We start from the raw sequence: 16,595 nt of genomic DNA, 5'->3' as shown, positions 1-16,595 counted from the left end.
AAAGAACTCATTTAAACAAACGTGACACATATTATACTTGGTCATTTATTTATTGCAGAAAATAATCCAATATTACATATCTGGGAGTGGCAAAAGTATGTGAATCTTTTGCCTTCAGTATCTGGTCTGACCCCCTTGTGCAGCAATAACTGCAACTAATCATTTCCAGTAACTGTTGATTAGTCCTGCACATGGGCTTGGACATCAGTTTTGGCCATTCCAAACCAATAACTTTATTGTTCTTTAACCATTCTTTGTTTTGGGCCATTGTCTTATTGCATGCCCCACTTTCTCTTGAGATTCAGTTCAGTTCCTGGGTTCATTCTTGCCCTGCGTTTGGGGAACTCACCACTACATGAATTATAATCTTTCAGATAGCTTGGAGATTTAGTACGTGTAGACCTTCTCAACTCGGGGTTTTCCATCCCAAGGAAAGTTTCTGACACAGCCACTTCAGAAGTTCCTCCCAGTTTTTGTTTGTGACTTTCCTCAGAGAATGAAGAACCTGAGTCTTTTGTAGAAGGCACTGGAATGTCAACATCTGGCTGTGAAGTGTCTAACAACTCTGGTGCTATTGATGTTGCATTGTGCCTGTCTCTCACCTGATCAATATGTCACCGCACTACTTGCCCACTTCCCAATGCTACTGTGCACCATACAGGACCAGTCTTTTTCTGAACTGTACCTGGAATAAAAGTAGGTCCAGAGCTGAAGTTCCTAGTATACACTGGATCTTTCCTTTGCATGTTGGTCATGGTACCATTTTTGTCTCAATTGTTTGTGTCTCAATGAGACCCTGTGTAGACCAGTTTCCTTCCACACAGCAGTTTAGCGGCTGATTTGCCAGTGGTCGACGGTGGCGTCGTTCGGTAACTGAACAGCACTCTGGCTAGCTTTTTCAACGGACTCTCCAGCACTCTCTTTCCTCAGGGTTTTGAATATTTGAACGGCCCTTTCAGCCAGACCACTGGAAGATGCATGGTAGGGTGCTGTGCTTGAGTTTGATGCCGTTTCTTTCCATTAACTCTTGGAATTCAGCACTGGTAAAAAACAAAAAAACTGCTCTGGTCTGACATCACTACTTCTTGTATCCTGTGCTGGCTAAAGGTTTGTCTTAAGCACTAAATGGTAACTGATGGTAACTGGTAAGAGCCGCACGCCGCGGAGGTGGAATCACTACACGAGTCCCCCATGACACAAAGCTGCCCTGTCTGCAGAGTTCATCCTATTTCCTTACATATTAGGGATGTCACGATACCAAAAATCTAGTCGTCGGTACTGATACCACCAAATGTACACAATGCTCAATACCATGGTGTGGTTTTTATTTGTTTTAAAAAGAGAGAATAAAAAAAATATATAAAATTAAAAACTCCTGGAGGACATCCTCCTCTGGCTGATACTGGCAGAGAGAGAGAGAGAGAGAGGGATATTTTAGTTCAAACACTGTCTGACCATGACTAATAAGTGCTAAGGTGCACTCCTAAACGCACACACACCCCTTATACTCTGAATGCAAGCATTAGTTTAAATTCACTGATATGGTGTCAGGATAAAAAGATTTATTAAAAGCATGAACATGTGTATAATTATTAGTGACATGAGGCTACATTTAGTTGACAGGACACGGGCTGAATGGCAGTGCATGGTGGCCCATTAGGAGGTAGTTTATAACATTGCAATGTGTTAGCATTTAACAAATAACTGGATATTGCTAACATTACATGGAGCATAATGTCCGTAGTGTATGAGTGGGTGTGTGAGTGTGTATGTGATTGTGCCCTGCGATGGACTGTCCAGGGTGTACCCCGACTTGTGCCCGATGCTCCCTGGGATAGGCTCCAGGTTGGGTGTGTGTGTGTGTGTGTGTATGTGTATATATATATATATATATATATATATATATATATATATATATATATATATATATATATATATATATATATATATATATATATAATAACTTAATTAAATATAAATGAAATGAGAAATGAAATAATGTTTAATTACTATGGGTTGCATTTAATATCAATTTGACATTAAGCTTAGTTCGCTATTTCATTGAAAGCCATTAGCCTTTTTCCTAATATGGATCACTTTTGTGTTAGTCTACTCTTAATTAGGACTCTATTGTTTTTAAGATATCTAAAAATAAATATTTAATGTTTATTTATCAATTAACCAACAGTATCATTGCTATTATTTTAATTCAGTTAACAGTGACCATGAGCAGAGAGCTTACATTTCACTGTTTATGATAGACTGTATGATTAAAGTTTAAATAAATAAAGATTGGTATCTGGATCAGTATCGTCTGTAAAAATCTTGAACACCATTAAACTAAAGCACTTTGCATCTGACGGGTAAATGAACTCACCCAATCACATCCTATATGAGATTATTCAGATATCTACACAATACACACAGAGCAGTTCGAGAACTGACTCCAGCCCAGAACCATGACAGTGGAAATGTCTAATAGTGCAGCTTTAAATATATTTAAGAGGAGCAGACTTCAAACACTGAACATTGAGGTGTATTGTATTTGTTTACAAGGTAAACAGGTTAACGGTTGTTTTGTGCATACAGTCTGTAAAATGAACTGAAAATATTAGATTTAGTTTATCAGAAGGTAAATTAATGTGTCATGGATCACACTATGTTCCTAAATTCTGTCATAATTGACCAGCTCATGTTTTTTTATGCCTACTTGTGTGTTGTATTGTGGCATGAGAGAACTTAATAAATGTGAAAGTGCAATAAAAAATATGTTATCACTGAATAATCATGATAATCAAGATCTCAGTATTAATCAAAATAATCGGGATTATCATTTTGGCCATAATCGTGCATCCCTAGATGGCACTGATCCAGGACCTGATAGCTGCAAAAAACAAAACAAAACGGTGGATCAGCTATCAGAGATAACAGAAATCAAATCATATAACTGATGCATGTAAAAGAGACGTGACTGTTCTTTCGCTAGGATTGAATTCATTATATTCATACTTTATGTATGGGTTTCTGTATGAAAGTTTAATGGTAAACCGAGTGCTTCAGTTAAAATAACAAGCGTTGTAGATCTTAAAGAAAACAATATCGGATGGGTATCGGCTGATACTCAAGCTTTCCATTAAGGAAAATAAAAGCTAGGATCATGACACTTCTAGTAAATAAGTCAAATGAAACTGTTTTTATTTATTTATTTAATTTTTAAATTGAATGTTTAAGGATATTGCTGTCTGATTTTCTTTGTTGAAGTCGTTTCACCTTTTGTGATGTGACACGCGCAGTGCAGTGCAGCTGCTTCTATGTGATTTTTGTCACAGTATATCCTTTTATGGGTCTAAGCATACGGCATAAGATAATTTCAGATTAACAGCCTCAGTCTACAGATTACCATTACTTCTTGTTCTGAAGCACTCACTTTAAATCATGTGTGTAAGGTGGTTGTGATCCTGTCAGCCAACCGTAAGGATAAATACGATTGTGTGAAGAAGTACCTGTGTGTGGACTGTCCCACTCCAAGCCAGTGTGTGGTGGCTCGCACCCTCAGCAGACCTCAGACCCTCATGACCATAGCCACAAAGATCTCCTTGCAGGTGAACTGCAAGATGGAAGGAGAGCCGTGGAGCGTCGAGATCCCGGTACGGTTCTGTTCTTCAAGCACTGGGAGTTTTTCAAGTAACTGAAATATATCCGGCATTGGGATTTCAACTACAACCAAAATCATCACTTAAAAGCGTATCTGATCTTGTAACTGATCAACAGTGGCACCTCCTAACCCTGATGTTATTCTATTAAAACATTGTTTTAGTGACTTCTCCTGCTCTTTCAGTTGAAGCACCTGATGATGTTGGTATCGACTGCTACCACGACAGTGCCGCAGGAAAGAGATCCATCGGTGCACTGGTGGCCAGCCTCAACCCGGGCATGTCCAGGTACTTAAAGCATGACTTGTGTGGACTCTGTAAACAGCTTTAAGAAGGCTTGTGTTTGATGAACTAGATTTTAGATTTGAACTTTTCCACCAGTCTTCAGAAGAGAGGGCATTACCCTTTGTGGTTCATCGTAACTTTAGGAGAGAGAAAAAGTACAATATCGTTCTTTTAATGAATAAAATGTTTAGTTGTCAAATTGCTGTGGTATAAGGAATAAAAAGCATCAGGAAGACCTGTTTAGCTTCGTGGTGCGTCACATTACACCATCCTGATGTTGACTGATAATCTTTCTGCATATAGCAGCACGCTCATGGTTTCTTTATTTGTTGATGTTTTTTAATCCCTCGTATATCTGCATATTGTTACCACTACAAACGATCAGTAAAGATTATGAATCCAACACGAGATTTTCAGCTCAGTGGTGGGAAATTTCAGAGACTTTTAACACTACTTCCTGCATCTCAGGATTCTTTACTCAGGCCTGAGCTGGTTCTCTTAATCTCACATACTCTTCTCTGTATTTCCATTTCCTTCCAGTTGAAGGACAGAATCACAATTTTTTTAGTCTTGAATCCTCTGAACGTTGTTTTCCTCGCTGCTACCCCACCTTCATCCTCCTCATAAAGGGTCTGGGCCGTGCTCTGTATGCTATGTGCTCTGTATGCTATGTGCTCTGTATACTATGTGCCACTGCTCTGTAACCATGAGAGCACCGTCCTTCTCTCAGGTGGTTTTCAAAGTGTGCAGGGTATGAAATGCAGTCTGGGAGGAACATCATGCTCATAAATGACCTCGTTACACTGCAGTCTCTTTGAATTCCGACTTTACATTCAGGATGAAATACTCACACTGCAGTCTGACGGAACGTGGGAGAAAAAGCGAGCGATTTTAGAACTGTCGCTTCAGTTAAGAAGCGCATTAAGACATGGCTTTTTGTTTTGATTTCTTTTCCTCAGCTGCGCTGAAGACCTACTTCAAATACAACAAATGTCTGCCGTCACGCATCGTGGTGTGGGCGACGGCATGCTGCTGAGTGTGGTCGACTACGAAGTGCCTCAGTTCACGCAGTCCATCAAGGCCATGGGTGAAGATTACGCGTGAGACTCGACACATCTTGATGAAACAGATTTGACGCACGCTTTTTGGGTTTTCTCTCAGCCATCAGTGTTTCTGTGTACAGGCCCAAACTGACCGTGTTGGTGGTGAAGAAACGCATCTCTTCCAGATTCTTCGCTCTCCTCGACGCCAGACTGAGCAACCCTCCTCCCGGAACAGTCATCGACGCCGAAGTCACGTGACCCGAGTGCTGTGTTCTGGCATAGTTCATAGATCTTTTTCTCTTTCTCTGGTGGTCTTTCTGATCACAGCTTCAGGTTACGTTCGGGGCGTTATAAACGCTGATGGCTTGATTTGTCAGGTACGACTTCATCGTGAGTCACAAAGTGCGCTTCGGCAGTGTGGCCCCCACTCACTCCAACGTGGTGTATGACAGCAGTGTCCTCAAACCAGACCACAAGCAGAGACTCACCTACAAACTCTGCCACATGTATTACAACTGGCAGGTAAAAGCCACACACACACACATTCATACAAGCCCGCTTTCTACACAACCCCAGATCATGCTGATTGATGATGTAAGGATTGAGGATGTGGTCATTTTCTTTAATCGCACGTCTATCATTAGAGAATCCGCATCGTGATCAAAAACAGAGAACGCGCATGAATTTGTTACAGAATTTGTCCAAGATTTTATTGGGAATGTTTTGTACAGTGTTGACGATCTAAATAGCTTAATTTAGCTTAAAACCATGTAATTGCAGGGTTAAAGATACGAGCTATACGAGATCAAGCCTGCGATCGGAGAGTCCATATACTCGATGTTTACAAAACCGCAAGAACGGAAGCAAAATGCTATCAAACACGTCAGAGTTAATGCATTGTTCTGATGGCTGAAGGAAAATTTTACTTAACGGTTATATCTTAAGGGTGAGCTGAGGTTGTGTATAATTAGTTTAGTAGAGAGAGAGAGAGTAAGAGAGAGAGTGAGTGATGTAGAAAAAAGGAAATAAAGAATTAACAGGTGCTGTGAATTGAGGATGTGCAGGGGAAAAAAGTATATTTAAAGCAGATGAATGAGTGTATTAGAAGCCGGGAAAGGTGATGTTTCCTTCACGTGTTTCCTGGAGGATGCAGTAGAGGTGTGTGTGTGAGATTTCCTGTATACATATATACACTTATATAAAATATACATATATACACACGGTTGTGTGTCGTTTTAGAAACATCTGGGACTTGAATATTCAGTGTGCACATGATAGATGTGCTATATAATGTAATTTAGAAACAGGTGGATTACACGAATATTTTACACTAAATGTGAAACTTATTCACTCCGACTGAACATTAAATGAATCTCAGACCTGAGACAGTATTAAACAGTCAGTAACAGAGGCCCCTGTGAGAATCAGAACCTCAGCTTTAATCAGTGTTTAATCAGCACTTTTCTTTAACTGGAGCTGAAACTTGTTAAAGCGTTTTTGGCCTTTTGTCAACCCTACAGTGCACGTCCCCGAGGCGCGTTCACTATTCACGTTTTCCTACAAAATGTCACCTCCTGTAATAACACGAGCACTGCTTTTTATTTATTTAAATATTTTACATATACGGATTATATACTTTATGTACGTTTACAAAAGGCTGGTGCAGATTTAAAACGCTCTGAAAGTTTTCACCAAAGGCACAGAAATTATCATTATTAATTTTTTTAACCAGTTTATGACACTCGTGAGTGTGGCTCTGTGACATTTAACACCTTCAGCAAGACTTTAACGCCAACACGCTTTAAACCGGTATTTCCCGTCGCAGCACACGCACACTTATAATATTGTCACTACAGATCCCATGGAAATTAATGCTACTTTTAAATGGTTTTACTCTCCACCTTATAAATCTGAATTTCATGCAGATGATACTAAAGTGGATGCATTTCTTCAGGACCTTTGTACCCCTGTTATTGATTCGAATACTGCCATGCATCTGGACTCCCCACTCTCTCTTGAAGAAATGTGAAATTCAGTTAAAACTACGCAGCGTAACAAAGCTCCTGGCCCGGACGGGTTTCCAGTTGAATTGTTTAAAGCATCTATTGGAAAATTAGCTCCACTGCTTTTATCTGTGTTCAACGAATCCTTGGAATGTGGGTCTTTGCCTCCAGCTCTGACACAGGCCACTACAGCTCTCCTTCTTAAGGAGGGTAAGGATCCAACCTCCTGCGGTTCTTATAGACTGCTGTCTCTGCTTAATGCAGATGTAAAGGTGTTGGCGAAAGTAATGGCATCTCGTTTAGAGAACGTTATCCCTTATATCTGAAGAGCAAACCGGTTTTATAAAGGGAAATCAGTTGTTTTTCAATACCCATACACTCTATAAATTATTCAAAGCATTCGGCTGAGACTGGGACTTCTTTAGATGCTGAAAAAGCATTTGACAGGGTTGAGTGGGTTCAATCCACATCAGAGAGGAATGATTTCTAGGATTTATGATTTTATTCTGGCGTTAGGTAGTGAGGCGAGTACCAAAATTAAGAATGCGTGGGAAATGGAGTTAGGAGTACAGATAAGTGAAAAGTGTTGGGAACATGCTATAGGGAGGATACAGTCTACCACTTCCTGTGCTCGTCTTGGACTCATCCGGTTCAAAGTTTTACAGCGTCCATTTGTCTAAGTCGAGACTTTCTGTAATATATCCAGAAGTAGAGGACAAGTGTGATAAATGCCATGGCTCTCCCTGTCATCTTGGCCATATGTTTTTCTTCTGCCCTGATCTCCATGGTTTTTGGACTGGTTTCTTTACTGTCATGTCCACTATTGTCAGAGTAGATTTAAAACCTTGCCCATTCATTACTAGATTTGGGATTCCTGATGCCTCAGTTCTATTACGCTGTGTACAAAAAGATATTATCACTTTCACATCCCTAATAGCAAGACGTTCCTGCGACTGGTTCATGTAAATAACTCGTACAGTCAGGCAGGTGTTGGTTGTTTAAAGAAACCTTTTATTTAACAAAAAAAAAACAAAATAAAAATCAGCTCCTCAATCTTCCACCTCCTTCTGAAAACACAGATGAAATAGAAATCACACGCTGCAAGGACACAGCCAGGTTCTCTTTTACACACACCTGAGAGGAGATAAACCAGCTGAACTTTCTAATCTTACAGTAAACATCCAACAAGCAGCTTTCGGGTCACAGTGAGACATTAATGACAAGTTCATGTAACGCTTCTTCTGCTTTAAACTCGAACCTGAGGGTGACGACGCCATCTCTAACTAAAACAACTTCTATCTTCAAAGCTCCAGTGCAGAAGAGTTACTCTGACCGGGGTGGAGTATTTCAGTGTAGTACCTTCTGATCGGCGATCAGCCTGCCATCATGCAGCTCACCTTCCGTCAGCTTCTCGGCTGCACGTTAAATGCGATCAGTGAAACCGGTGCGTAATGAACCTGTAGAGAGAGAGAGACAGTGAATAAGTTCAGATGTCACTTGAACACATCTGTGATCTGAGTGCCTTGACCTCGGACATGATCTGCCTGCGAGGTAGGAACTGTGAGGTTAAATGCTGTGATTGTAAATAAACACTTGAAGAGGTGTTGACGAGTGTGCGCTTACCCTATGCGCTGAAGTTGCCACCTTAGATCACGGATGATTGCGATCAGAGTCGCTCGTCTCTGCTCCTGAACTGCCAACACCTACAGGAACACAACTGCTGGAATAACATATTGATCCTATTGATCAGATGGTTACGTCTCGCCCACACCTACAGGAACACAGGTCTTTTAAACTCACGCACGTTGTTTTACATGCAAACCGTCATCCATGGACAGAACACACACTGTCTGCAAACCAATAGAAACACAGTAAAATAAAACAGGAATGTGTTGGAATAAAACTCAAGTGATCGAGTCGAATCATTAGATGAACTGTGCATCCGCATCTCCGGGTCTGGAGCTGCAGCCTGTTGGCCGTGCCCTATGCCAGGGTTAGCCATTCCGCCATCACCCTGTCCTGCTCCTAGGCTGCACGCTAAACACAGTCAGTGAAACTGGTGCGTAATGAACGTGTAGAGAGAGACAGCGAATAAGAGTGAATAAGTTCAGACGTTACTTTAACGCATCTGTGATCTGAGTGCCTTGACCTCGGACATGATCTGCCTGGCGAGGTAGAAAGTGTGAGGTTAAACGCTGTGACTGTAAATAAACACTGAAACAGGTGTTGACTCCTGCACTTACCACATGCGCAGAAACTCTGGCAAGAGCCTAAGGATCCTCCTGATCCGAGCCAAACGTATCCTCCACACTATCCTCTCAACACCTACAGGAACACAGGTCTTTTAAACTCACGCACTTCGTTGTACATCTCCATCAGAAGATGCAGTAGGCCTAATCAAAGGCCAGATAGGTCATCTAGTCCAGATACCTTGTTGCACCATTGACTGAACAAACAAGTAAACAAATAAATAATATTTTATATTATTATTAAATTATTCAACTGTTGGTTAAAGGCGCAAAAAAAGGAATCCACAATGCAATTAATGATTAACCACTTTAAATCGAATACATGTATTTTCTAGTATTTCCCCCCAGAAGTTTATGTAAATACTAATAAAAGCTTGTCATTGTTGCCAGATTGAACAATCGAGTGCAATTTGAAACGTTTTTTTCTTCTGTGCATTAATTAGTTCATTATGAATTTAATCACAGTTTGCTATGATTTATTCCTAAAATATTTATATATTTATTACTAAAATAAAAAAGGAAATCCAGTAGGCAATGATGTCAATAATTAATACATTTAAATCGAATAAAACTATTTTAGTATTTTCCTCCAGATATTGTACACTTAAAAAAAAAAAAGTCAGTAAAAAAGTCAAGTAGACAAAGAAAAACACAGCTTCTCATTGTTGCCAGATTGAGAGACTGAATGCAAATTACATATAAATAATTTTATTAGCTCATTATTTGGTTACACTTTGTTCTGATTTATTCCCAAAATGGAAATAGGAATTTCCCTGCTGAAAAAAACAAAACAAAAATCAATCACAACAGAAACCCTCATAGAATCTGTAATGTCCCTGTAGGTCTGCTGGTAATTTGTTGCTTTGGTGGCATGTTGTGTCTAGTGGATACCATTAAGAACCAATAATGGCACTGGTTTTAATGGTTAACAAATTAACACGCGTTCTCTGTTTTTGATCACACGATGCGGATTCTCTAATGATAGACGTGCGATTAAAGAAAATGACCACATCCTCAATCCTTACATCATCAATCAGCATGATCTGGGGTTGTGTAGAAAGCGGGCTTGTATGAACGTGTGTGTGTGTGTGTGTGTGTGTGTGTGTGTGTGTGTGTGTGTGGCTTTTACCTGCCAGTTGTAATACATGTGGCAGAGTTTGTAGGTGAGTCTCTGCATGTGGTCTGGTTTGAGGCCACTGCTGTCGTACACCACGTTGTAGTGAGTGGGGGCCACACTGCCGCACTTTGTGACTCACGATGAAGTCGTACCTGACAAATCAAGCCGTCAGCGTTTAAAACACACCGAACGCAACCTGAAGCTGCGATCAGAAAGACCACCAGAGAAAGAGAAAAAGATGGATGAACTATGCCTGAAGACTGCACTCGGGTCACGTGACTTCGGCGTCGATGACCGTTCCGGGAGGAGGGTTGCTCAGTCAACGATTTTCATTATCGATTGGTTGTTGCAGCTCTATTTGCAACACATTATACAGTGAGGGGAAAAAAGTATTTGATCCCCTGCTGATTTTGTATGTTTGCCCACTGACAAAGAAATGATCAGTCTACAATTTTAATGGTAAATTTATTTGAACAGTGAGAGACAGAATAACAACAAAAAAATCCAGAAAAACGCATGTCAAAAATGTTATAAATTGATTTGCATTTTAATGAGGGAAATAAGTATTTGACCCCCTCTCTATCAGAAAGATTTCTGGCTCCCAGGTGTCCTTTATACAGGTAACGAGCTGAGATTAGGAGCACACTCTTAAAGGGAGTGCTCCTAATATCAGTTTGTTACCTGTATAAAAGACACCTGTCCACAGAAGCAATCAATCAATCAGATTCCAAACTCTCCACCATGGCCAAGACCAAAGAGCTCTCCAAGGATGTCAGGGACAAGATTGTAGACCTAACAAGTCTGGAATGGGCTACAAGACCATTGCCAAGCAGCCTGGTGAGAAGGTGACAACAGTTGGTGCGATTATTCGCAAATGGAAGAAGCACAAAAGAACTGTCAATCTCCCTCGGCCTGGGGCTCCATGCAAGATCTCACCTCGTGGAGTTGCAATGATCATGAGAACAGTGAGGAATCAGCCCAGAACTACACGGGAGGATCTTGTCAATGATCTCAAGGCAGCTGGGACCATAGTCACCAAGAAAACAATTGGTAACACACTACGCCGTGAAGGACTGAAATCCTGCAGCGCCCGCAAGGTCCCACTGCTCAAGAAAGCACATATATATGCCCACTGAAGTTTGCTAGTGAACATCTGAATGATTCAGAGGACAACTGGGTGAAAGTGTTGTGGTCAGATGAGACCAAAATGGAGCTCTTTGACATCAACTCAACTCGCCATGTTTGGAGGAGGAGCAATGCTGCCCATGACCCCAAGAACACCATCCCCACCATCAAACATGGAGGTGGAAACATTATGCTTTGGGGGTGTTTTTCTGCTAAGGGGACAGGACAACTTCACCACATCAAAGGGACGATGGACGGGGCCATGTACCGTCAAATCTTGGGTGAGAACCTCCTTCCCTCAGACAGGGCATTGAAAATGGGTCGTAGATGGGTATTCCAGCATGACAATGACCCAAAACACACGGCCAAGGCAACAAAGGAGTGGCTCAAGAAGAAGCACATTAAGGTCCTGGAGTGGCCTAGCCAGTCTCCAGACCTTAATCCCATACAAAGGGAGCTGAAGGTTCGAGTTGCCAAACGTCAGCCTCGATACCTTAATGACTTGGAGAAGATCTGCAAAGAGGAGTGGGACAAAATCCCTCCTGAGATGTGTGCAAACCTGGTGTCCAACTACAAGAAACGTCTGACCTCTGTGATTGCCAACAAGGGTTTTTAAACCAAATACTAAGTCATGTTTTGCAGAGGGGTCAAATACTTATTTCCCTCATTAAAATGCAAATCAATTTATAACATTTTTGACATGCGTTTTTCTGGATTTTTTTGTTGTTATTCTGTCTCTCACTGTTCAAATACAACTACCATTAAAATTATAGAATGATCATTTCTTTGTCAGTGGGCAAACGTACAAAATCAGCAGGGGATCAAATACTTTTTTTCCCTCGCTGCACTAAGAATTGTGTGGTATTTGAAGATGTTTGCTCAAGGTAATGCAGTTAATACCCATTGCAGTTCTTTATACTTCGGGGTTATTACTCAGATAATAAATATATTTGAGTGAGGACATTTATCACCTGTGTGCTTTTTCTGCATTGTATTAGCATATGTACTGTATGATTTAGTAAAATAATCATTAGCCATTATGTTGTTATTCTGATTGCTCTGGGTGTGTGTGTGAGTGTGTTCATGCTCTTGGGTGTGTGTGCTGTGTGCTGCACTTCCTCTTTTTGGTCAGGCCCTACCTGCTGTAGTTAACTTTTAAGAGACATTGTCTATAAGGAAGAGAGCGTGACTCTGTTCTTTCCCTTATTCTCAATAAATTCTCATTCTCCATATTTTATTGTCCTTTATTGTCCTTATTTCTATCAAAAATCTTATCCAACACTGATAACGATCGGTCTGATGAGACCTGAGCCAGGAGAGGACCGTTCCCTTAATGCCAACAACATTTTCTAATCTATCTAGCTCAGGTGCCCAAACCTTTTCCTGTGAAGGGCCAAGTTTGGCCCACAGGCCCTAGTTTGGGCACCTCTGATCTAGCATGTAGCGGAGCGTTGATTCAGTCGCCTGAACGAGTTCTATCGGATCAGACGGTGATCCAAATCTAACTGATGTCTGTGCGAGGTTATTGATGAAGCTCGGTGCAGTAGCTGATGTGAAAGTACGTTTTATGCGGTGGCGAGGTGGAAATATGATCCATACATATTATGAGTGAGATAAGAATGATCGGAGACAACTTCAGACTGTGGAAGTGTTACAAATATAATTTGTATACAATACAAAAGAGTGTGACCACCATTATGAGTAGGCCCAATTACGTTCTGATTGACCTCTGCTGAATCTAAGATGGACACAACCGCTGTTCTCAGAGGGTCTTCATTTAATGTTATGTACTCGTTTGGTTTAATCCAAGTTTCCGTTAAACACATTAAATTACATTCCTGATCAGTAATGATGTCGTTAACAATAAGAGCCTTAGACGCAAGAGATCTAATGTTTAATAGTCCTAGTTTCAGATTAAGGGTGCTGGATGTGCATTCAGTATGATCTAATTTTAGGTTAATTAGGTTACTAAAACACACATTCTGAAATTGTCTATGTATTTGTATAGCTCGGGGAACAGACACAGTCTCTATAGAATGTACTACAGGTGTTGGACTATTAATTGAACATTGCTTATGATGAACATTGTTATTGTAGATGATGTGCTTACGGTAGACAGTCACTTGGAGTGTAGCGTCTTGGAGATGTTGTCAGACAGCAGTTCCGCTCCGAGGCTGCTAGGGTGCAGGCCATCAGGACGAAACAACCTAGGACGCTCCCAGAACAGATTCCAGTTATTAACAAACAGCAGATTCTGTTCATTACACTCTGAGGGAAATTATTCATTTTTACTTTGAAATAGTTTTATTCTTGTTCTGTTTCATTCTCATGTGAGGATAACGACTCAGAAGGCCATGTGATGTCACTGAGATCAGAATGTTTATCTGCTTACAGAGACACAAACATGTTCTTCTGTTCTAGGCTCATCTAAACATCATCTAAGATCCTAAAACAAAGCCTGTTTGAACTGCCTCAAACTGCTTCTTATCGGTACACAGAATGATGTCATGCTCTGCGTTTCATATATATAGTAGTGGTTTAGTACAAGGATTTCAGAGCGCTCTCATTATTCTGTCCTGCTTTATTCTATCCTGTATTAACCATCTTTCTGTAATAAACCTTTTTACCTTCAGAGGACGAGTCTGTGAGTGTTGTCTAATTTCCACGACAGGAACAACGCACTACAATGCACACAATGAACACCTAAAGCCCTGTTCACACGGGGATGGTTCAAAACGGTCTGTTTAACGCCTCCTGTCGCTGTCAATGAGTTTTCACACTCGGGCATAAAACACGTGGCGGAAAAGCAGCAAAAACCGGCCGCCCAATGAGATTCGCACTTTTGTTCACGTGCCCGGAGCCGGTGGATGCGATGGTGGATTTGGAAGTACAAGATTTAGATTTTCCTGGTTCAGAAGCTGTATGTCCAATATCTGACTAGGTTTAGACTAGCCAGGTAGCGCGTAGGGGTTAGGAATGAGGGCTTGGTTTTTCTTCAGGCTCCCTCTCTTCTTCTTGAGGTACGGCTCGGACTTCTCCTCAGGGATCGATGGGTACTGGACCATAATGGTGGGTTTCTGGCGGAGGTCTTGGTGTGTATGAGGCTCGGTGGCCATGATGGAGGGAGCACTGTGTATTCTCTGAGGGAGTTTGGGGCCGGGCTCGCCACGCTGCTTCTTCCAGCGCTTATGGAGATACTAGAGATCCAGATCCTTTCTGCCTCTGGATGGAGCTCAAATCTTCTCTAATTCCAGACTGCTGGGACTACGGCTGCTCCTAATGCCATACAGACTTCATATAAATCCATAATGAACTTTTTCACACTAACTGTTGTTACCCAGATGAGGACGGGTTCCCTTCTGAGTCGGGTTCCTCTCAAGGTTTCTTCCTCTTAAAACATCTTAGGGAGTTTTTCCTTGCCACCGTCGCCACTCAGTGGCTTGCTCAGTTGGGATAAATTCACACCTTTAATATCTGTATACCATGTTGATATTTCTATAAAGCTGCTTTGAGACAATGTCTATTGTAAAAAGCGCTATACAAATAAAATTGAATTGAATTGAATATGAATAATATTGTAAACAGTCGTATTAGTGAGAATGAGGACAAACGGTTAAATATTCACAGAAAGTTTGACTTAGTCCTTGAGAGGAACCCGACTCAGAAGGGAACCCGTCCTCATCTGGGTAACAACAGTTAGTGTGAAAAAGTTCATTATGGATTTATATGAAGTCTGTATGGCGTTAAGAGCAGCCGTAGTCCCAGCAGTCTGGAATTAGAGAAGATTTGAGCTCCATCCATAGGCAGAAAGGATCTGGATCTCTAGTATCTCCATAAATTCGTGTGGGGCTCGGCGAAAGGAGAGAGGGAGAAAAAAGATAATTATGACTGCGAAGTAGTAGAACAGAATCTAGTCAGGGTAGGCTTGAGTAAACAAATACGTTTTAAGCTTAGACTTAAACACTGAGACTGTGTCTGAGTCCCGAACACTAATAGGAAGACTGTTCCATAACTGTCGGGCTCTATAAGAGAAAGCTCTTCCCCCTGCTGTAGCCTTCACTATTCGAGGTACCGTCAGATAGCCGGCATCTTTTGATCTAAGTAGGCGTGGCGATTCATATAAAACCAAAAGGTCGCTTAGATATTGTGGCGCGAGACCGTTTAGTGCTTTATAGGTTAATAAAAGTATTTTATAATTAATGCGAGATTTTACTGGGAGCCAATGCAGTATTGATAATATCGGTGTGATATGGTCGTATCTTCTAGTTCTAGTTAGGACTCTAGTAGCTGCATTCTGGACTAATTGGAGCTTATTTATATTCCTACTGGAACATCCAGACAGTATGGCATTACAGTAATCTAATCTAGAGGTGACGAATGCATGAACTAGTATTTCCGCATCATGTAGTGACAATATGTTTCTTATTTTAGAAATATTTCTGAGATGAAAGAAGGCTATCCTAGTAATATTATCTACATGAGCATCAAATGATAGGCTGGAGTCAATAATCACTCCAAGGTCTTTAACTGCTGCACATCATGAAACAGAAAGACCATCCAGAGTAACCATGTGATCAGAAAGAATACTTCTAGCTACACGTGGGCCTAATAAAAGTATTTCTGTTTTATCAGAATTAAGTAGAAGGAAGTTAATTAACATCCAATGTCTAATGTCCTTTACACAATCCTCAACTTTACTAAGCTTCTGTCTGTCCTCTGGCTTCGCTGAAACATACAACTGTGTATCATCAGCATAACAGTGGAAGCTAATTCCATGTTTACGAATAATTTGACCTAGGGGTAGCATATATAAAGTAAAGAGCAGTGGGCCTAAAACAGAACCCTGCGGAACTCCAAAAGTAACCTCAGTACGCATGGAGAATTCACCATTTACATCTACGAACTGATAACGATCGGTCAGATAAGACCTGAGCCAGGAGAGGACTGTTCCCTTAATACCAACAACATTTTCTAATCTATCAAGGAGAATAGTGTGATCTATAGTATCAAAAGCTGCACTAAGGTCGAGTAACACAAGCAGCGAGACACAACTATGATCGTAAGTCAGTAGAAGGTCATTTACTACTTTAACTAACGCTGTCTCTGTGCTATGATGAGGT

The 16,595-nt window shown here is 41.0% G+C and overlaps 1 long non-coding RNA gene and 1 pseudogene across 2 annotated transcripts; one reads left to right on the top strand and one right to left on the bottom strand.

Moving 5' to 3' along the window:
* The first annotated feature begins 3,368 nt into the window (after window positions 1-3,368).
* Window positions 3,369-3,984, top strand: LOC128628695 (piwi-like protein 1; annotated as a pseudogene).
* Window positions 3,985-7,974: 3,990 nt separating this feature from the next.
* On the bottom strand, window positions 7,975-14,331 carry LOC128630223 (uncharacterized). Of its 2 annotated transcripts, XR_008394609.1 has the most exons (5): window positions 13,586-14,331; window positions 9,228-9,430; window positions 8,608-8,687; window positions 8,344-8,441; window positions 7,975-8,051 (listed from the first exon to the last, which is right to left on the bottom strand). It is a non-coding gene; the product is annotated as an uncharacterized LOC128630223 (long non-coding RNA). The 2 variants fall into 2 exon arrangements; XR_008394608.1 differs by lacking the exons at window positions 9,228-9,430; window positions 13,586-14,331 and having other exon boundaries at window positions 8,608-8,774.
* Window positions 14,332-16,595: the final 2,264 nt, after the last annotated feature.

The sequence above is a fragment of the Ictalurus punctatus genome, unplaced genomic scaffold (assembly GCF_001660625.3).
Source record: "Ictalurus punctatus breed USDA103 unplaced genomic scaffold, Coco_2.0 Super-Scaffold_100046, whole genome shotgun sequence".
Taxonomy (NCBI): domain Eukaryota; kingdom Metazoa; phylum Chordata; class Actinopteri; order Siluriformes; family Ictaluridae; genus Ictalurus; species Ictalurus punctatus.
The sequence above is the reverse complement of the archived record's forward strand: the minus strand, read 5'-3'. Positions and strand labels throughout refer to the sequence as shown.